This window comes from Carcharhinus amblyrhynchos, chromosome 1 (genome assembly GCF_965287045.1).
Source record: "Carcharhinus amblyrhynchos chromosome 1, sCarAmb.v2.hapA, whole genome shotgun sequence".
NCBI classification, from domain to species: domain Eukaryota; kingdom Metazoa; phylum Chordata; class Chondrichthyes; order Carcharhiniformes; family Carcharhinidae; genus Carcharhinus; species Carcharhinus amblyrhynchos.
This window is the reverse complement of record NC_137324.1, coordinates 112,465,732-112,487,643: the sequence shown is the minus strand read 5'-3', so window position 1 is coordinate 112,487,643 and position 21,912 is coordinate 112,465,732. Positions and strand designations below refer to the sequence as shown.

At 40.2% G+C, this 21,912-nt stretch overlaps 1 protein-coding gene across 1 annotated transcript in view; it reads left to right on the top strand.

Moving 5' to 3' along the window:
- The window catches only part of cfap299 (cilia and flagella associated protein 299), a 509,376-nt gene that overhangs the window by 173,875 nt on the left and 313,589 nt on the right, over positions 1-21,912 (top strand). The gene's annotated exons all lie outside the window — the stretch shown is intronic.

Here is a 21,912-nt window from a genome sequence, read left to right as displayed (position 1 = left end):
AAGCATTTTACATCACTTTACAAGCAGCTTTGCCAGCAGTTTTCTGGTGTGACCAATGTATACTCCATGGGGAGTGAATTTACTTGAGGCTTCTCCCACTCTACTGGCATAACTTAAGTAGACGTTCAGTCTATTGAACCCCAATAATTGTGCTGAAGTAGGAGAAGACCCAAGGAAACCCTTCCCTAATACATTTAACTGTGTAGCATGATACTGCAGTGGTATCATAAAAAAGATTGACTTTGTTTAAATTGTTTGAATATTCTTGTAAATACTAACATTTTCTAATTTTTCATTTATACTAAGGGCTGGATTTTAGAGCCCCCTGCCGTGCATGTATTTGGTGGGGTGGCTCATATAGAATATGATGGGTGGCCAACCCACTGCTTTGCCGCCCACTGCCCTGACTTGGTTCTCATAAAATGGTACGTGGGTGGGATCAAAACCGGCAGTTTGCCTACCATTTAAAAAAAAATTAACAGGCAATTGAACTTGTTAACGAGGCAATTGGCCCAAATATTATGCTGCCTATGCAGTAATATGGTTGACGTAGGCAGGCAGGAGTGAGAAGGCTGTTTTTAAAGTAACTGGAAAACAAGGGAGAGAAGTGCGCACAATGAAATTCAGTTTTTAGTCATATTTTGACCAAAACAGCCTGCAAAAATAAAATTATAAGCATGTTTTTATTTGGGAATTTCAAAGGAAACTTACGGCTCTAAAGGTTAATTAAGGCAAGGTTTATTTTCATGTACTTCTTGAGTTCCTTCATTTCCTTTTTATAATACTTGCTGTTACATTTAGAGAGATCACCACCCACCTAGACATTACTACACACTTGCCACTCTTCCCTACATGATATCATAACTGCAGTTGTGTTTTCATTCTTTATCTCAATTAATTATAATTTCAAAAATATATAGATCCACATGATTGGGACAAAATAAAGTAAAAGATTGGAAAATATAGGCTGCATACTGTATGTTATGTAGGAACATTAGCGCTGGAAAGATTTGAATTAGGGCTTGACTGAAAAAAGAATTCTGATTGGAAAAACAAACAACAAAAAAGTGATGGTCTTCCTATTCCTAGACCTATGGGATTTGCAATTACAAGATCAAACATAGCGTGGAGAAAGGATACTGGAACCTGCGGACATTTTTTCCCACTGAATATTGACTATGTAAACAGTTTCATACATAAGCCATTCTAGCTTTTAAATTTATGTTATTGAAGTTGGTATAAAAGAACTGGTTACAACTTGTTCCTTTTCAAGACTATTCAAAGAAACCACTGTAGTTGACTTAGAAAACAGTGAATTAAGCAGCTTCTAATGTACCTCTTCCTGTGTTTAAAACCTGAGGAAGAAAATATCGTACAGTATATGACTAACAATATTGTGCTGACACACTTCTTTTTTTTCCTTTACTATTTTCCAAGTCCTCTGAAGTGTTTCCTTTGATGAAAAAAGGCTGATTGTAGGAATGTTTATTTCGTTTTCAATTAACCCAAATTTGCCCCCATTTAATAAACTCACCACTGGAAAAAGTATGAGTCATGCAGGTAATTTCGACTAAAGGCTTGACAATTCTCATTTTGTGCAAACTCTACAAAGTTTATCAAACCATATTTACATGGGCAAAGACTGCACTTCTAGTAGCATTTCGTGCTTAACTCTTCAATGTCAGATCCTTGTAACTTGGATGCCTGTTATACACAATCTGAATTCAAGACAGGATGTATACTTTTGCACCCCAGTTGTGGTTAAATTTCGCCCTGAAGATCCAGATTTTCTGAATGGTGTTACTTTAATGTTGGCTTCAGTCCTTTTATAATATGTAAGTTCATGCGTATATTAAAATAACAAAATCTCATTTCTACCATTGAAAAAATGCGGAAAAATCTCATTTTCACACTAACAAGAATTTAACTGTAAGCTTCTTTAGCACGAGTAAAGGTTAATTAAGGCATGTTGAATTTTTGTATGCTTTTTGAGTTCCTTCATTTCCATTTGACATGCAAGTCAAAATGACTGTCACCTGGTTTTTAAATGAAATTACATGGGGTAACATTTCCATGGAAGTTGGCCCAATAATCTTCTGTAATTTATCATTTCCGCTAAAATTATGACAGATCATTGAGACAATCCCCACTGAAATCACTGGCACAAACATTAAGCAATGCTTCATTGTACCAGTTTGTTATTCCATCGCACAGTGAGATATGGGTTTACCCCAAAGATTTCCCAGGTAAGTTTACAACCAGAAAGAGAGATGTTGAACAGAGAAGTGGAAGTTCTTACTAGATAAGAGAATTTTAAAAAAGTTAAACATATTAATTGTACAGCAGATCACCTCTGCCATCTTCCATGTCACAAGAATAGCAAAAATGGGGAGGGAGGATAGAACATTCAGGATATTCCCTAATTTTGTATCATAGCTTTGGTGGAAACCTTGGAGAAACTGCTAATGACTATTTGAGCTTCTTTTCCAGGGTTCCTCTGAACTTCTGTCAAAGCCAGTAAGAAGTCGGACAACACCAGGTTTAAGTCCAACCGATTTATTTGATAGTAAACTCACAAGCTTTCGAGGTTTCCCCCTTCGTCAGGTGAGTTCTGGCCTCAGACAGAGCATATAACAGCCCAGGCAGTTTACAGATTACGGGTTAGAATGTGAATCTTTACACCTAACCTGCTATTCAAGTCTTAAAGTGGCTAACAATGTGAGTGGAAGGAGCACTGAGCACAGGTGAAAGAGATGTGTATTGTCTCCAGACAGTACAGTAAGTGAGGTTTTGCAAACCTAGGCAAGTCATGGGGGTTACAGATCGTGCGACATGAACCCAAGATCCCTGTTGAGACCATCCTCATGTGTGCGGAACTTGGCTATCAGTCTCTGCTCAGCGACTCTGCGCTGTCGTGTGTCGTGAAGGCCGCCTTGGAGAACACTTACCTGAAGGTCAGAGGCCGAATGCCCGTGACCACTGAAGTGTTTGCCAACAGGTGATTGTTGAGCGATGTTCATTCATCTGTTGTTGTAGCGTCTGCATGGTCTCCCCAATGTACCATGCTTCGGGACATCCTTTCTTGCAACGTATTAGGTAGACAATGTTGGCCGAGTTGCAAGAGTATGTACCGTGTACCTGGTGGATGGTATTCTCACGTGTGATGATGTCATCCATGTTGATGATCCAGCATGTCTTGCAGAGGTTGCTGTGGCAGGGTTGATCCCCACCCCCACTTCTTGCCTTCAGACAACAGCACAACCTCAAACAGACCATTGTTCATAGCAAACTACCCAGCTTTCAGGAGAACAGTGACCACAATACCACACAACCCTGCCACAGCAACCTCTGCAAGACATGTTGGATCATCTTGTGAGTTTACTATCAAATAAATCGGCTGGACTTGAACCTGGTGTTTAAACCTGTGTTTACCCCAGTCCAATGCCGGCAACTCCACATCATGACTTCTGTCAAAGCTACAGCAGACGTTCTGGAGAACCATCTCGGATATGACTAGCTTAAGTATCTAAAAGCAAAAGCTGAGGATGTGAGGTTGAAGAAAAACTTATACCATTTTAATGAAGATTCTGCCAGTCTCACATGGAGGTTATGGCGGGTCATTCAGGAGAAACTGACAGTAATTGTTATTAAAAACTGAACTTCTGTCTGAAACTTGAATGGGTTCGTAATTGGAATTAGCTAAATTTTGTATTATTCAACACATGAGATTTATACCAGAAATGAAAGTTGGTGAATATGAGGTAGAATTTCCAAGTGAGGGGGACGTTCTGTGAACAACACCATCACCACCCTCCCTCTGTCCCCCATGGAAAGTTCCATGAAAGAAGAGAAATACCATGAATAGCTGTTTATGCCATTTCACTGGGGCTGCTGCTAATTGTCCAGGGAAGTTTTGTTGAAAGCTCAGGAAAATCCCTGTGGAAAATTCTCTACTTGCATAATGTCAATTTGAAATAAAGTAAAAGCGTGAAATCAACAATTTTGTACTATAATAAGTTAAACATTTCTTCAGACTATTTTGAGATTTCATCAATTTAATTTCTTCAATGTAAGTATCCATGCCTTTAGATTCTTGTTCTTTTGATGTTTACATCTACTTCTGTATCATATAGCAGTGTTTCTTAAAATAAGTTGATGACTTTGCAAGTTATGAAAAGAGAAAGCTGGGTAAATCTAAGTACAAGATTGTGATAGCCTTCAGGCATTTGTTTAGTTTCTTGTGGATTTATGCTATTGATAATTTTAAGATGTTCCAGTCTATTTGATCTGTTTTGTGTAATATTCTTTGTCTAATTTGTATTGTCAAGTACATCATTTAATTTTTTTAAATTCATTCATGGGACATGGGCCTCGTTGGTTGGCCAGAATTTATTGCCCATCCCTAGATCCTTTTAGAGGGCAGCTAAGGGCACATTGCTGTGGATCTGGAGTCACATGTAGGCCAGACCATGTAAAGATGGCAGATTTCCTTTCAGAAAGAGACATTAGTGAACCAAATGGGTTTTTCTGACAATCAACAATAGTTTCATGGTCATCAGATAATTCTTAATTGCAGATTTTTTTATTGAATTCATATTCTATCATCTGCCATGGCAAGATTTAAATCGGGGTCCTCATAATATTAGTTGAGTTTCTGGATTGCTTATCTAGCGATAATACCCCTAGGCCATTTCCTCCTCACAAATATGAATGTAATTTCAATCCTTTCCAATCTTTTAGCTCCTGCAAATATAGCGACAAGGCTTACTTTGGCAGACAATTAGGGACAATGAGTATACATCCTGAGTGATGTGGTCAGTTAGTATGCTGGAAATTCTTTTCAAGTTGTGGGGGTTATTTCTGGTCAGAGATGGTAATTTTGTTTGTGACACACCTGGAGACAGGCTGGTTCCAGTCACTTATAACTTTAGATCAGTTTTATGTGTGCCAATAACATCAATAATTATTTTCCAGTTTTTCAGGTCACAACATTGCACTATATTTCAATGAAAGTTTATGCTTTAGTAACGATTTGGACACAAAAGACAAATATTTGTAATTTAATTTCCCTGCAAAATTTTGGCCACAGAAACGCTCAATCCTTCACCCATGTCAAACTGAGGCCATTTATGTAAAATAGGTAGGCACCCATAATGATATGAAATCACCTGGAGTAGAAGATATAAAGTGTGATCCTTTTAAAGCCATATGGAGCTGAAGCAGATGTATTCAGCTCAAAATTGAACAGAAAATGGAAACAGGTCCTTGTTGCAAAAGACTGTCTGTATTCTGAAGTGCTCCAGGCTGGGGTCATTCACGGCATTCAGGGCGGCACAGTGGTTTGCACTACTGTCTCACAGCACCAGGCACCTGGGTTCAATTCCAGTCTTGGGTGGCTGTGTGAGATGGCATGTTATCCCTGTGTCTGCATGGGTTTCCTCTGGGTGCTCCAGTTTCCTCCCACGGTCCTAAGATGTGCAGGTTAGGTGAATTGGCTATGTTAAATTGCCCTTTAATCACCAACGACGTTCAGGTTAGATTGGCCATGATCAATGTGCAGGGTTACAGGAATAGGGATAGGGTGGGGGAGTGAGCCTAGGTAGAATGTTGTTTGAGGTTTGGTGCAGACTCGATGGGCTGAATGGCCTCCTTCTGCACTTAAGGGATTCTCTAGTTAACAAGAATATCCCATTGAATCCTACTCATATTCTTTTGACGTGGGTGATAGCCGTGTCTGGTAAGCCCTGGACAAAAAAGACAGGTATTCTGCCAATTATTTTCATTTGATGCCTGGCATTTAACGGGATGAAACTTCGACTCACTCCTGCACCAGCAGGAATTACATTCTTAGTTCTTCAGGATAGGTACCCAATATCTCATCTAATTTCCTCTGAGGCGCGTGGACTTGTTCCAAGCCAGGAAAATGCCCAGGATGGAACTGGATTACCAGGACAAAGGCCAGCAGGGCAAACTCCACTCTTGCCCATCTCCGTTTCCAGTCTTGTCGAGGATTAAAAATCAAGCCCAATGTTTCAAAGTTATTTGTTAAAAGTCCAGTGCTTTGAGATCTTTATGAAAGGTATAATGTGTTACTGTGAATATGTGAATCCCTCTTTCGTTTGCTGAGGCAATGAGCTCTTGTTTTGTAAGTTCTGTCAATTATTTGCCTCAATTTCTCAGACTATGCACCAACTCCTGAAGGATGTATTAGTTATTGCAAATCAGCTTTCAGCTTATGAGTAGTTTCTTTGCCACACCACTCAGACTGCCAGGTCTTTGCTGAAGGTCCCCTGATTCTGTAGAGCATATTCTTGCAATCATATTGATAATCATTGGTGTTGGGGTTGGTTTGCTGAATTATCAAAAACTGGCCTTATTTGGAGTGAAAGTTTTTGGAGGAGAAGCAGTGGATGACAAATGATAGCAACAAATATAATGAAGTTTTATTTCAGCTCAGTGTTGATTCAGGTTTTATTTTACTGCTCACAATTAATTATCTATTTGATTTAAATTTTAAATTAAAACCATCCCAAAAAAAAATTCACTGGAAAAGTTTACATTGCCTTCTGTTAAATTTGAACCATGTTACTAAATATGCTGTTCCTTGCCACTCTTGCACTGAACTTGCTCAGAAAAGTTTGACTGTGGGAGAATATCTTTTAACAACGAAGCCTGCCAGAAGGATTATTGCCTGAGCCACATACAAATTGACTGAGGAGAAGACAGATCAAGAGAATTAACACGTATTTAAAGGGCGGCTGTGGGAAAGAGGGTTTTTTTTCATGGAACTCTGGCATCAGTTCTGGGACAGGAAGGAATTGTACCAAAGGGATGGGCGCCACCTGAATCAGTATGGAACTCTTATCTGAGCAATAAAGGTAAACGGAAAAGACTTAAACTATTGAGAGAAGTGGGAAGGATCTATAAGGACGCAGCCTAAATATGAACTAAACAAGGCAGGAGAACGTAGGAAAGAACATAGTAATGGAGGACTTTGATGGCAAAGAAGTCAAATGGAATTATAGAATGGGCATCTAAAAAGATAGTTAAAGATAAAGTGAGAAGAAATCCTATTGAAAATAAGTTAAAATCTCTGTACAGTAATGCACACAGTTTCCATAATAAATCTGGGAAGCTGGAGATAATCATGTTTGGGAGGAACCAGACATTGGGATTGCTGAGACATGAAAACAGAAAGGTCAGCACTGGAAATAAAATATTTCATATTTAAAAAATATAAAGAAAACAGGGGTGGGTGAGGGTGGAGATGCAGTGGAGTAATTGAACTTAATCAGCATTACATAATGACAGTAGGAAAAAGCGATCCAGCCAATAGCAAGAGGAAAATAGAATCAATATGGACCAAGATAAAAGATATAAATTGTCAACCACACTGGTAGATGAAATCCAGTTAATAGAGGAAGAATGGAGGAAAGAATATATAGACAGATTAGGAAACTGAGTAAAAAATATTGAATAATTAATTGGACAAAAAATAGAGGTAAAGAAGATAAGAGAATTGAGATTCTACAATATGTGCAGGACTCCATTCCAACTCAATGTTTTAAAAACCCATAAGGGCATGTTCATTACTGAATCAGTAATAGGGAATGAACCAGAACAGATAAGAGAAATATAAGTAGAGCAACATCTAGGCAATAATAACCATGATATAATACACTTTAACATGATGATAGAGATGTATATGACAAAAAAAATTTGCTCTGCTATGTACCAGGGGGATTTTGAGAGACCGAGACTAGAGCTTGTAAAGATAAAATGGCCAACTATATTGGCAAACAACAAGTGGAAATATTTAAAACAATATTCAACAGTGTATAGGGACAATACATTCCACTAAAAGGATAGAACAAATTAAATACGTTAAGACTTCCCAGGTGAATAAAGACATGAGGCTTAGGAAATAGGCATACACTAAGAACATATACAGCAGAAGAGTGAAAAATCAGAGATATAACGAAGATATTGGGAGAAAAACTAAAAAAATTAGAAAGGCTAAGAGGAACTATTACATTAAATAATCATACAAAGTAGTAAAATATTTTATGAGCGTGTGAATAAAGGAAGGCTGCTAATGGAATAGGACCACATAGGGATAAACAGGTTAATACCTCAAGTAACAATAGAGAAATGGCAGAAATATTAAATTAATTTTGCTCTGCTATTTACCAGGGGGATAGAACAGGTAGACATGACTTTTTATTTGTTCATGGGATCTTGATGTTGTTCTCTTGACCAGAATCAATTACTCATCCTAATTGCCACTGAGCAAGTGCCAGTGTGCATTCTTCTTGAACCGCTGCAGTCCACATCTTGTGGGAACACCCACAAAACTGTTCAGGAAGAGTTCCAGGATTTTGACTGAGTGACAGTGAATGAATGGCAATATAGTTCCAACTCAGAATGTTGTGTATTTTGAAGAGAAACTTGAAGGTAGTGGTGTCCCCATGCATCTGCCCTTGTCCTGGGTGATAGAGGTCGTGAGTTAAGAAGATCCTGTCGAAGGAGCCTTGACGAGTTGCTGCAGTGCATCTTGTAGATGGTACATATTGCTGCTACTGTGTATCAGTGTTGGAGGGAATGAATGTTGAAGATGGTGGATGGGGTGTCAGTCAAACAGGCAACTTTGTTTTTAGTAATGTCCAGTTTTTTGAGTGTTGTTGGAGCTGCACTATTGCAGGGAAGGGGAGAGAGTCAGATTTACACTCCTGACTTGTGTCTCATGTATTGTGGACAGACTGTGGTGAGTCAGGAGGTGAATTACTGACTGCAGAATTTACAGTCTCTGCTCTGCTTCTGCAGCCACAGTTTTTATATGGTTAATTTTCTAATCAATGGTAACCCTCAGGACGTTGCTATTGGGGATTCAGTGATGGCAATGCCATTGAATGCCAAGGGGAGCTAGTTGGATTCTCTCTTGTTGAAGGTGGTCACTGCTTGTTACTTGTGTAGCACAAATGATACTTGCTCGTGTGGTGCATATACATAGGTCTGTTCCTGTGCTGTGGATGCTATGTAATTGTATGTATGTAATTCTAATCCATTATTCTATCATAAATAAACCATTTATCATAAAAAGGAATCACAAGGTCACCTTCATTCTTGCAAGAGACAGTGAGGGATAATATTAAGTTTTGGCAGTGATGTTAAACAGTCAATATTGGATTGCCTACCATTACACAACCTACTCAATTCTCGTTTCTCATTGAAGTGAATGGAAAGGAAAATACTTCTGCATTTGATCAACATTAATGATTTTATTTATATCAGAAAGTCAAAATTACCCAATGTCACTGTCACCTGTTGTCTCGTTTTAAGCTGGCAGTTCTGCTGTTATTGTTATGTCTTGGTTGTGCATGGTTGTAAATAAGTGGAGGAAAGAAAATGACATTTGAGATTACGAAAAATATTACTTTAAAAGAGGGAGTTGTTCAGTGTTGATGCTCTGCTTTCAGTGGAACTCCTGACTTTACTAATTATGATGTAAAAGTAAATGTGAGAAGTAGAGACGTGCACGTGGGAAGTGCAATGGGCTATTTATCCATGTTTTATGATATTTTAATTAAATGCACTTCTGGAAAGAAATCAAGATTAAAAACGTAAGAGAAGATCTGATTAACTTGCCATTTTGGGCCATGACATAACTGCACAGTCAATTCAAACAATGAGTACTTTCCACCCAAAAAGAACTAGTTAATATAACAAATGGAAAGATTTCACCACAGGCTTGAGCAGAAACTTGCATCACAACAAAACAGAAAATTCTGAAAATGTGCAGCAGGTCATTCAATAGATTTGGTGGGGACATGTGTTAGCATAACATTGCTTTAAATGGCACTTCATAGACGGATTTTGATTCCCTGGGGCAGGCATAGTGGCGCAGCCCACGTGATTTTCATAACTAATGACATTGACAAATGTCAAAAGCCATGGAGACCGTCAGTGTCTGTGCCACTATCTAATTTTCAGAAATCAACATAGTGGCTCTATGTAAACAAGTTTCACCCACATAAATAGTGAACTATAGATCAACTTATTTTGTGCTTATCGATCCACTATGTTGACCAGAAAAGGGAAAACCACAAAATCTAGGAGAAAGAGAAAAATAATAATAACCACTGAATAAGTTGTCACAAACTATTGAATCATGAATTTTTAAGAAGCTGTTCGCCAGCAGTGGCAAATTTCAATGCTTCTAACTAACAACAAGTGCTTGAATTGTATTTCCTAAGAAAGGGGAATGATAGATAAGATGATCTATGGAGATAAAGACTGTGTTGGATTGTTCCTTGGAGTTCAAACCAATGGGCTGAATTATCATTCCCAATGCAGGTGTGCAGAGTTGGGTAATTTTCCAACTTGTTGCGTTCTGCTTGGGCAAAAGTGCGCTTAATGGTGGGATCTTTGTTCTGGGTGGTGGAATCAGGTCTGCCACCACTGGACACAGATTGGAGGTCCCCAGAGTGGTTGCCCATTTGGACGACCTTTCTCGGTTCTGTGTCCCCCTTGTGTTGTACAAGATTAGGCCATCTAGCTCACGCCTCTTCAGGCCCCAGCCCCTCTCCATTGCTAACATATGCCAACCCATGACTCTCCACCCAACCTCAATTATCCCTCTTCCACTGTATGCTAGCCAATGACCCTCCACTCAAACCCGTAGTTCCTTATACCATCTGTACAAACTTTGTGTCAATTCGTGACACTCATGAATGACACTCAGCTCCATGGGCCCTTTTAGTACGTACAAACGCGTGATGCCCACTCATTCCGATAGCCCTTTATAAGCCCCTATGCCAATCCTTGACCCCATTCAATGCTTTTGCCCTAAATTGTCCATGCCAACTCACCCGATATCCCCCATGAAGAGACCTAAACAGCCTTGCTGAGATGAAATAAAGCTGCAAGTCTCTATTACAGAATTCAATATATTAAAATCATTACTAATTGATAAAATCTATTCAATAGCAATAATAATGTTATGTTAGCACTTAGGGTCATGCCAACAAATATCTATTGAAACCGCTAGAACGTTCTTTCATCTCACACACATATACAAGATACTTTTGTTTCTAAATTAATGCGTTACCCATTCCACTAACTTGACAGCTTTGCAATTCCACAGACCTTATTTGCCTTTTATGAATATTTATGTTTACTTAAAAAATTGTAAGTTACACACTTTGGGAAAAGAGCCTCATTTTCCCAAAGACGGCGTCTGTTTGAACTCCCTAATGTATTGAAAAAGCCTGCTGAGTTCAGATTTCCCCTTGTGTGAGTCACATCCTCCTGATTTTTTTCCCCTGGCAAAAATAGGATCTTTTGGGAATGGGAGCAAAACTTACAGATCTGGGTTCCTAGTGCCATCCATGGACATTTAGGCCACAGACTCCCATTGATAACTAGGAATAAATGGATCATTCTCAGAATAGCAGACTGTTATTGTGTCCAAAGGGAACTGGGTGCCATTCATAAGTCCCTTGCAGGTGCAGCAAGCAAATGGGATGGCAAATTGTACATTGGTCTTCACCACAAGGCGATTTGAATACAGCAGTAAAAATATATTGCTGCAATTTTATAGATCCTTGGTAAGACCCCACCTGGAGCACTGTGTATAGCTTTGGTCCCCTATCTAAGGAGTGTGTATACTTGCCATGGACGGCGTATGACTGAGGTTCATCAGACTAATTCCTGAGATGGTGGAATTTTCTTATGAGGAGAGATTATGGAGACTGGGTCTGTATTTCCTCGAGTTTTGAAGAATGAGGGGTGATTTCATTAAAATATATAAAATTTGTACAGGGTGTAACAGCATGGTTGCAGATAAGATATTTCCCCTGACATCTTGCCAAGGCCATTTCCACACCTCCATTTCTTGCCTTCAAACAATCGCATAACCTCAAACAGACCATTGTCCACAGCAAACTACCCAGCTTTCAGGCGAGCAGTGACCACGACATCACACAACCCTGCCATAGCAATCTCTGCAAGACGTGCCGGATCATCGACACAGATGCCATCATTTCATGTGAGAACACTATCCACCAGGTACACGATGCATATCCTTGCAACTCAGCTGACATTGCAGGAAAGGATGTCCTGAGGCATGGTACATTGGAGAGACCATGCAGACGCTTAGGCAACTGATGAATGAACACTGCAGGAGTGTTCTCTTCCTATCAGGGAATACTTCAGCAGTCATGGGCATTCAGCCTTTGATCTTCGGGTAAGTATTCTCCAAGGCAGCCTTCACGACACACGGCAATGCAGAATCGCCAAGCAAAAACTGATAGCAAAATTCTGCATGCATGAGGACAGCCTCAACCAGGATCTTGGGTTCATGTCACACTATCTGTAACTCCCATGACTTGCCTGGATTTGCAAAATCTCTCTAACTGTCCTGGCTGTAGACATTACTCATCTCTTTAACCTGGGCTTAACCCTCTCTTCACTCACATTGTCTGTAGCTTTAAGACTTGATTACCTGTAAAGACACGCATTTGAACCATTATCTTGTAATTGAGTTTGTGTCCGTGCCCTGTTGGTGAACACAACTCTTCACTCACCTGAAGAAGGAGCAACACTCCGAAAGCTTATGCTACCAAATAAACCTGTTGGACTTTAACCTGGTGTTGTGAAACTTCTTACTGGTGAGTCTAAACCCAGGCGACATAATCTTAGGATGAGGGGTTGGCCTTTTAAGACTTAGCTGAGGAGGAATTTCTTCACAAAAGTCTTTGGAATTCTCTACCCCAGAGGGATGTGGAAACTTGGTCATTGAGCATGTTCAATACAGAAATTGATACATTCCTGGAGACTAATAACCCAAAGGATATGGAGAAGACACAGGAAAGCAGTGTAGATGATCAGCCATGATCTAATAGAATGGTGGAACAAGCATGACAGGCTGAATTGCCTATTCCTGTTCCTATGTTCCAAAAAATATATAAACAACATGTCTATATGGGACATTTAACTTAATGAAACATCCCAAGGCACTTCACAGAAATGCTATGAAACAAAGTATTACACTGAGCCACAAAAGGAGATACATCTTCTACAGCTGCAATTATCTATTATGTCCATGCCTGGCAATTGGAAGATGTACTGACGTGTACATTATTGTATTTCAAATGCTTAGTCACTTGTTATTGTCTCTTAAGCACAAATATCGGGGTGAGCCTTACCAAAAAAGGGCAGTGTCTTGTTTCTGGCGAAAAGAAACCGGCGTGTTTCTTTTCAGAGAAGCCGATCGGTTAACTCTTCAGAGCTTACAACGCCCTGTCATAAAAAAAATCAAAGAGGTGCGATTCATTCCATCATGCAGAGGGTGGGGCCAATATATGCCAGCAAAACCTGGCAGTTCAGAGATCGGGGCGCCATATTTAAAGGGTACCCCGATCAGAATCTTAGTAAATCTCACCCCCTGCCCACCACAGAAGTCTCAAGGGCTCCATTGCTACCTTCATTGTTGCCAACTTGCCTTAGGTAAACATCTGTTTACAATGTGGCTAGTACTGGGGACCAGATCAGAAACTCCAAGCTATATTTTGAAATTAGCCTAGACTCCAACTATTGTTGATTTTGACATTAGTGTGAGCATAAAGTATTTTATCCCAGGTTTGATTCTATTGACCAGCTGGGAAGCTTTCATTAAAACAAACTTTGTTTAATAGTAGAGTTTAACCATAACAAAAATAATTAGCATAACTTTTACCAAATAAAATACTTAAACATGACAAGGTATAATTTTTAACAGCTAGCTATCTCTATTAGTTCCAATTTAAGAACTATTCCTCTGAGACATAAACTCCTCTTCAGAATCAGTTAGCAAAAAAGCACAGGCCAGTTGTCAGTCCTCAAGTCTTTTAACACCTCCTGGCGGAGATACATGGAGCCACCTGTCCTCTGACTCTCAGACAGCAGCCTGCAGAAAAAGACCTGTTTTCAAACAGCAGAACTCTAGAGATGGAGAGGGAGGGAGAAAACACCTCTTGCTTTTTTCGGACCTCTGGAGAGAGACAGCTATTTTCCAACAGCTCCCAGACTTCAGTTTCGAGAAAGAGAGTGGGAGAGAGAAAGAGCTGCTGCTCCTTTCTAACTCAAACAGCAACTGCCTACTTGTCTCTCTGTAAGACTAGGTCCGCCGATTCACATGACTCTCTCTTCTTGTCAATCAATCTAATTAAACCCGACTCTGAAACACAGGCAAAAGAGTATTCACTCAAATTTTAAAAAATCACCCCATTAACTAAGAGTAATTATTCTTCTGCCTGCTCAGCATAAGGGCTGCTAGTTGCAGACAATTGGCACTGTAATCAGATCTGAAGTTTAAGACATTCCCTTCACAAGAAACATGATACAAATACACTTCTTAACAACACAATATTGTCACACTAGGCTTATCAACGTACCAAAACACTAGCTGGCAGTGGGCAGATTTCCGAAGAGGGCCCGATGCTCTGCATGGCCATCAGCCCTACTAGAAGAGTTGGACACTTCTGAGGCAGGCAGGGCAATGCAAAGGTGCCTCAAAATTGAGCCGCTCTTGGAAGCACTCTGAAACATTAAAAATAATAACGACAATAGCCAGGCCTTCTGTGTAGTGTGTCCCCTCCCACAGGCCCGCTTATGGCCATGGCTACCATCTTCTCATCCCGATGCATCCATGATGGATTTTGAGACAAGCTTTCAATTGCCAGGCACTTGCTGGGCTGTGGTTTCTTGGGAGCCTGTCTGTCAGTGGGAATATTTGGGTTAGCAGACAGGTAGTTGCTACCACATTTACCCTGACTCCACTTGATCCTTGGAGACAGGATTGCATCAGAAAGCCAACATAATGTCCCATTTTTTTGACTTTGGTCTGGTCCCCCAAGATTCCACCCTAGTTTCTCGGTCTGAGGTCTATCGTTGGGTTCTTCAAGGAAAATAAATCTGCTCAGAGTGGACATCTTATTTGTTCACTTTTGTAAGTGCAAAACTTGATTTTCCAAGCCACATGAAATATTTGGCCTGTACAAGGAGCATAAGTAACTGAAAGAGATTACAAGCAATTATCTCAATGTTGCTTTGTGTATTTTTCTTGAGCAAGAAAAATGTTGCACTAATGTAGCATCTTTCGCATTCTCAGGACATTGAGAGCACTTCACAGTTAATAGATACTTTTGAACAGATCAGCTAAGTACCTGAATTCTGTAACAGTGATATGCAGTGTATATTTCTGAGTATTGGTGCTCTGAGGGAGCTATATAAGTGTGCCAAGTTGGACATTTCCTGTTTCTTTTAGAGGCAGTTTTAGCTCCCACAGCTAGGGGGAGTAATGCAGATTCTTGCTGTGTTCCTGACATGTTTTGACCTTTCTCACCATTTTCGCTTACTTAATGCTGTCCAAGGGGTGGCTGCCTGCCCCAGACGTGGAAGGTGTAATTTTGTTGAGTCATACAAATGAGTTCTGAGAATTAAATCTCTCAGACCTCGCACACCCGGGGCTGGCTGGTTTGCTACACACTTCAAGCCCTGCACCCCAAATTCTTCTCTCAAGTTAAAATCAGATCTTCAGCGTTATCAGTTTGGTCATGATTGAGTTGTGATTGAGCTGTGCCTGATGTCTGGAATTCATTAAAAAAACATGAATTTTTGGTAGTTCCACAATGGCACATGTATTCTGATCTCTTTATAGACAAAGGGAGCTGGTGCATTAGCTATTGGTTCCAGACTTTAGATTTGAGAAATACCAGTCTTAGAATCTCTGAACTTGTATGTCCAACACTTCTTTGAGCTATTATAAATTACCTTTTACAGCAAGTGCAAATAAGTGTTTTGCTTATATCAACTCATAAACATAGCCTTGCAATATATAGGAAAAAACCTGCATTTATATACCTTTCATGACCTCTGGATGACCCAAAGCACTTTACAGCCAAAGAAGTCCTTTCGAATTGCAGTCACTGTTACAATGTAGGAAATACACAGCCAATTTACACATATTTAGAATAAAATGTGTCAGCCTCATTGTCATATTGTTGTTCCTTGACATTCCTTTCTAAATACAGTCCTTAACGATCTGAGAACCATCTTTACAGATGATTTCCACAAGTGCCTCACTTATCAGCCCATTTGTTAAATTTTGCAAATGAGGTTATCTGATGACAGAGTACCTATTTACTTTAGTTGGTGCCACCAAAAGCCATCATTCCTGGAATTTTTTCTGCTTTCTTCTAAACTAATAATTCACATTTTAAAATAATAGCCCTCGTTTTAGTCAATATATGAAAGACTAATAGGTGTTTTTATTTTTTTTAATGTATTAACTTGCAGAAAGAAATACTACCAGTCTATAGGAACATTGGACTAACTACCAGACACATGCACTGGCCATGAGATGAAGTATGACCCACATGTGATCATTTTTTCTTTTACGTTACTTTAGAATGATTTGTAAGAAATAAGCAATTGGTAAAGATGTTTTCAACATTTTTTTGGTCATCCCAAATGATGAGTTCCTATCACTCTTCCACGCCTTTTGTTTCTTCAGTAAGAAGTCTCACGACTATGCCTACCCAGTCCAACGCCAGCATCTTCACATTTTGTTTCTCCCTGTGGACAGGAAGCAATAACCAATGAAGATCTCTATGGTTGTTATCTATAGTACTGTGAGCCAGATTAACAGAGAATTGGAGGTCTGAGTATTTCTTCACTCTATACAATGATTATTACAGCTGAACAACTGAATCTTAATAAAGGAAACTATAAGGATATGAGGCATGAGTTGGCCTTCAGAGATTGGGGACAGTTGCTTAAAGGAATGACAGTGGATAGGCAATGGCAAACATTCAAGGAACACATGAGGAAACTGCAGCAACTGTTTAATTCCTGTCTGGCACAAAAGCAAAATGGGTAAGAGGGCCAATCCATGGGCTTACAAAGGAAATTAGAGTATCCGATCTAAAGAAGAAGCATATAGATTGGCCAAGAAAAATAATAAGTCTGAGGATTGGGAGCAGTTTAGAATTCAGCAAAGAAGTACCAAGGGATTGATTAAGAAGGGGAAAATACAGTACGAAAGTAAGCTTGCAAGGAACGTAAAGACTGACACTAAGAGTTTCTATAGATATGTGAAGAGGAGGAGGTTGGTGAAGACAAATGTAGGTCCCCTACAGACAGAAACAGGGGAATATATCATAGGGGACAAAGAAATGGCTAAGGAACTATACACATACTTTGGTTATGTCTTCACAAGAAAGGACACAAATCAGATGCCAGAAATGTTGGAGAATGCAAGATTTGGTAAGAGGGAAGAACTGAGGGAGATCAATGTTAGTAGAAAAATGGTGCTGGGAAAATTGATAGCATTGAAGATGGATAAATCCCCAGGGTCTGATAATCTACATCCCAGAGTACTTAAGGAAGTGGCTTTAGGAATAGTGAATGCACTGGTGGTCATGTTCCAAGATTCTATAGACTCTGGAACAATCCCTGCAGATTGAAGGGGAGCTAATGTCACTCCAATATTGAAAAAGGGAAGTAGAGAAGAAACAGGGAATTACAGACCAGTGAGCTTAACATCAGTAGTGGGGAAAATTCTCAACTCCATTATCAAGGACTTTATAGCGGCGCATTTAGAAAGCAGTGACGGGGTCAGGCAGAATCAGCATGGATTTATGAAGGGAAAATCATGCTTGACAGATCTATTGGAATTCTTTGAAGATGTAACTAGTAGAGTTGACAAGGGGAAGCCTGTTGATGTGGTACATTTTGGACTTTCAGAAAGTGTTTGACAAAGTCCCGCATAAGAGATTATCGTGCAAGATTAAAGTGCATGGGATTGGGGGAAGTGTATTGAGATGGACAGAAAACTGGTTGGCTCGAGAGGAAACAGAGTAGGAATTAATGGGTACTTTTCAAATTGGCAAGCAGTAACTAGTGGGGTCTCATGGGGATCGGTGCTGGGACCACAGCTATTTACAATATGTAATAATGATTTGGATGAGGGAGCAAAATGTAACATTTCAAAGTTTGATACCAAGTTGGGTGGGAGGGTGAACTGTGACGAGGATGCAGAGATCCTTCAGAATGATTTGGACAGGTTGGGTGAGTGGGCAAATCAATGGAAGATGCAATACAATTTGGATAAATGTGAGGTTGTTCACTTTCGAAGCAAAAGCAAGAAAGCAGATTACTACCTGAATAGCTGTAAATTGGGAGAAGAGAGTGTGCTGCGGGACCTGGGTGAAGGTGAGCATGCAGGTGCAGCAGGTGGTGAAGAAGTCAAATGGCGTGTTGGCCTTCATTGTGAGAGGTTTCGAGTACAGGAGCAGGGATATGTTGTTGCAACTATACAGGGCCTTGGTGAAGCCATACCTAGAGTATTGTGTGCAGTTTTGGTCTCCTTTTCAAAGGAAGGATGTTCTTGCTCTCGAGGGAATGCAGCAAATGTTTACCAGGCTGATTCTGGGGAACAGAGGAATGATGTATGAAGAGAGATTGACTAGGTTAGGATTGTTTTCGCTGAAGTTCAGATGAATGAGGGGGATCTCATAGAGACTTATAAAACTCTAACTGGATTAGACAGGTAGATGCAGGAAGGATGTTCCTGATGGTGGAGAAGTCCAGAACTAGGGGTCGCAATCTGAGGATTTGGGGCAGACCATTTAGGATGGAGGTGAGGAGACATTTCTTCACCCGAAGAGTGATGAGCCTGTGGAATTCATTGCCACAAGAAGTAGTTGATGCCAAAACATTGAATGTATTCAAGAAGCGGCTGGACATAGCACTTGGGGTGAAAGGGATCAAAGGTCATGGGGAAAAAGCAAGATTAGGCTATTGAGTTGGAATGTCAGCCATGATCGTAATGAATGGCAGTGCAGGCTCAAGGAGCCAAATGGCCTCCTCCTGTTCCTATCTTCTATGTTCCTGTGTAAAGCATTCTGCATGGTAGCCCATTTCTGCAGTGAAAACTCAGCCAACTGGGGACTAACTAGGATAAGTGCATGGAGTTATGGGGGTAAGGAATGGGATTGTGGTCGGTGCAGACACATTGAGCCGAATGGCCTCCTTCTGCATGGTGAGATTCTATGATTCTAATGAATTGGAATTCAGATTTGTCAATTGCCATCACTTTATTTGTAAATCCATCAAACTGTAGAAGCCATGAGGCTTAATTGGAATTAATTCTGAGTATCTTTCTAATCAAGTGCTAAATTTCTCTTCCTCCTTATTCTTTCATGGATACGTAGACATTGTTGGCAAGGTCAGCATTTGCTGCCCATCCCCAATTAACATTGAAATAAGTGGCTTGTGTGGTCAAATCAAAGAGCATTAAAAAGTCAACCCCATTGCTGTGGCCCTGGAGTCACATGTAGGCCAGGCTGGGAAAGGACAGTAGACTTCTTTCCCTCAAGGACATTAGTAAACTAGATGGGTTTTTATGACACTGGTTATGTGGTCACCTTCACTGGCTGCAGATTTAAAAAATTAACTGAATTTAAATTCCTCCAGCTGCCAGAGTAAGATTTGAACTCATGTCCCCAGATCATTAGCCTGAGCCTCTGAATTATTAGTCCAGTGTCATTATCACAATGCCATCATCTCCCCCACTATGTTTTTATTTACGCTTTTATAATACGTCTTTTTATCATATTGGATGAGATCCACCACTAGTAATTATAGAGTTATGGGTAAGCCTAGTAGGTAGGGATATGATCGGTGCAACTTGTGGGCTGAAGGGCCTGTTCGTGCTGTAGTTTTTCTATGTTAATTTGAAGCATTACATTGTCAAATTGTTTAAAGGTATTAGTTGATACCATTTCTTTTCTTTGCAAAAGCACATGTATAATATGAAACCCATCTCTAAAATGTTGAATTGTGCCTTTCTGAAATTCCCTTGAGCAACTTTGAATTTATTAATTAAGTTGTGCAAGATCTTCAAAAATTGGGGGAGCACAGTACAAAATTTGAAACATATAACTAGTCATATACTAGGTTGAGGTTTATATCCAAGTATATGATTCCTCCTTGAAAATACTAGTGACTAGATGCAGAATTAGGCTTCGAAACACCCTTTGTTTCGGTGCTGCAAATGCTATTTTGCCAGCAGCAGAATTATGAAGAGTCGGCAGATTGTGCCACCAGTCCAGGTGTAACATTCAACTGCCGACATCACCATTTTGGACCTTGTCACTCCAGCTAATGTTGTTGTTTGACCAACTGAACATATATCCAGAAACAGGAAGGATTGCAGGGGGTGGGGGGAATGCAATTATTAGCAATTTGTGGTTTAATTGCTGACTTCTACTTTGTTTGAGAGGAGTTGGTTAATATTGGCGAAGCCATAATGGAGTGGTGCTGAACATGGAGACAATCTTGATTGTGAGCTGTAGCCAGACACACTGCTATGATATAGATGACAGATGCAACCATAACAGATGCTGTGAATTTCTAAACAGGGCATCTTTCATGCCCACTTTGCTTAAATTCTGTTCTCTGTAACTCCTTCTTGAAATCAGTCTTTTTCTCTGCTCTTCTCTTTTAACTTTACTTAACAGGACTTATTTCTGTCCCCTGGCTTTGTCCCTTACCTGGGACTTCCTCTTTGGACAACTCCCTGCCCTCATCCAGCGTTTGGGATCTCTCCCTATCCCCTCCCATGTCCTGCTCCCTGGGACACCTGTTTAATACTGCCTTCCCATCCAGGTCATCAGTCCTGCCTTTTTGTGCTGTTCTCTCTTTTTACCTTCTACGCAGGTGGACAAGGTCAGTCCTTGGCTGAAGAGCATTAAAAACCTGAATTAGACGTGTATGGTCATTTCCCAGCTGACACATGCATGGGAGGCCTGAACTTCACCGGGAGCTAAAGCTCCCAACTACGAACTAAAGAAAGTAAATATTTGAGCTTCCTCATACCACAGGGAGTCTTCCAGGAATATTTTGCTTACCTCCACCTAAACTAGCAGTGGTGCATATGTGGTTTGCACTTCATGAAGGAGAACAGAAGAAATAGGAGCAGTAGATTTCCAGTCTCAGTAAATAATGCCCAGAATAGTGCAGTTTGTGTTCTGAGGGGTGGTGGGTGCAAGGTGAAGTCAGGCCTGTGACCCTCAGGTACAGATTGGAGGTGGCTACAGGCTATCAAATGCCGAGATGGGCTGGTCAAAAGGCCTCTTTCGAGATTTTGTCCCAGTTCTTTTGTTCAACATTAGACTGTCTAGCCCTCATCCCACACACCCCTTTAGCCCCACCAACTCCCCACGTTCTACCCATGCCAACTCATGCCCCCATCCATCCTCAATGGTTCCCTTTGCCCCATGCCAACTTAATGCCAACTCATGACCCCCATTCATACCCATGACCTCTTATAGCCAACTTAGTGCCAATGTATGACACCCCACTCATTCCCATGGCCACTTATAACCTTTATGCCAACCTAGTGCCAACCAAGTCCCCCACCATCCTTGTCCTTACACCTTCCATGCCATCTCACCCAGTTTCCACCTTGGGCAGACCTCAGGAGCCATTCTGAGATGACATTGAATTAAGTGTGAAGTATCTTTTACAGACTTCACTACGTGAAAAAGATACTCATTTATTAAATTTATTGAAGTATTTACTCCTTTGTAAAAACAAGCATTTGTATTCATAGCACCACATAAAAAGCAGTTAGTCTTTTAACAACCTCATTGAATTGTCAATAGAACTGTGAACTTACAGCCCTTCCCTCCTCCCATTGTGATAATAACAGATTGTGGAAACAGTCACGCAGCATTAATGCTAATCCAAATCTAGAGTCGTGTCAATAAAGATCTATTGAAACTTTTAAACTTTTTTTTTGTTTACTCTCATCGACAAAGGCAGGCAGTTCTCTTCAATTTTTAGAGGCGAGGAAATTTGAATAGTTTG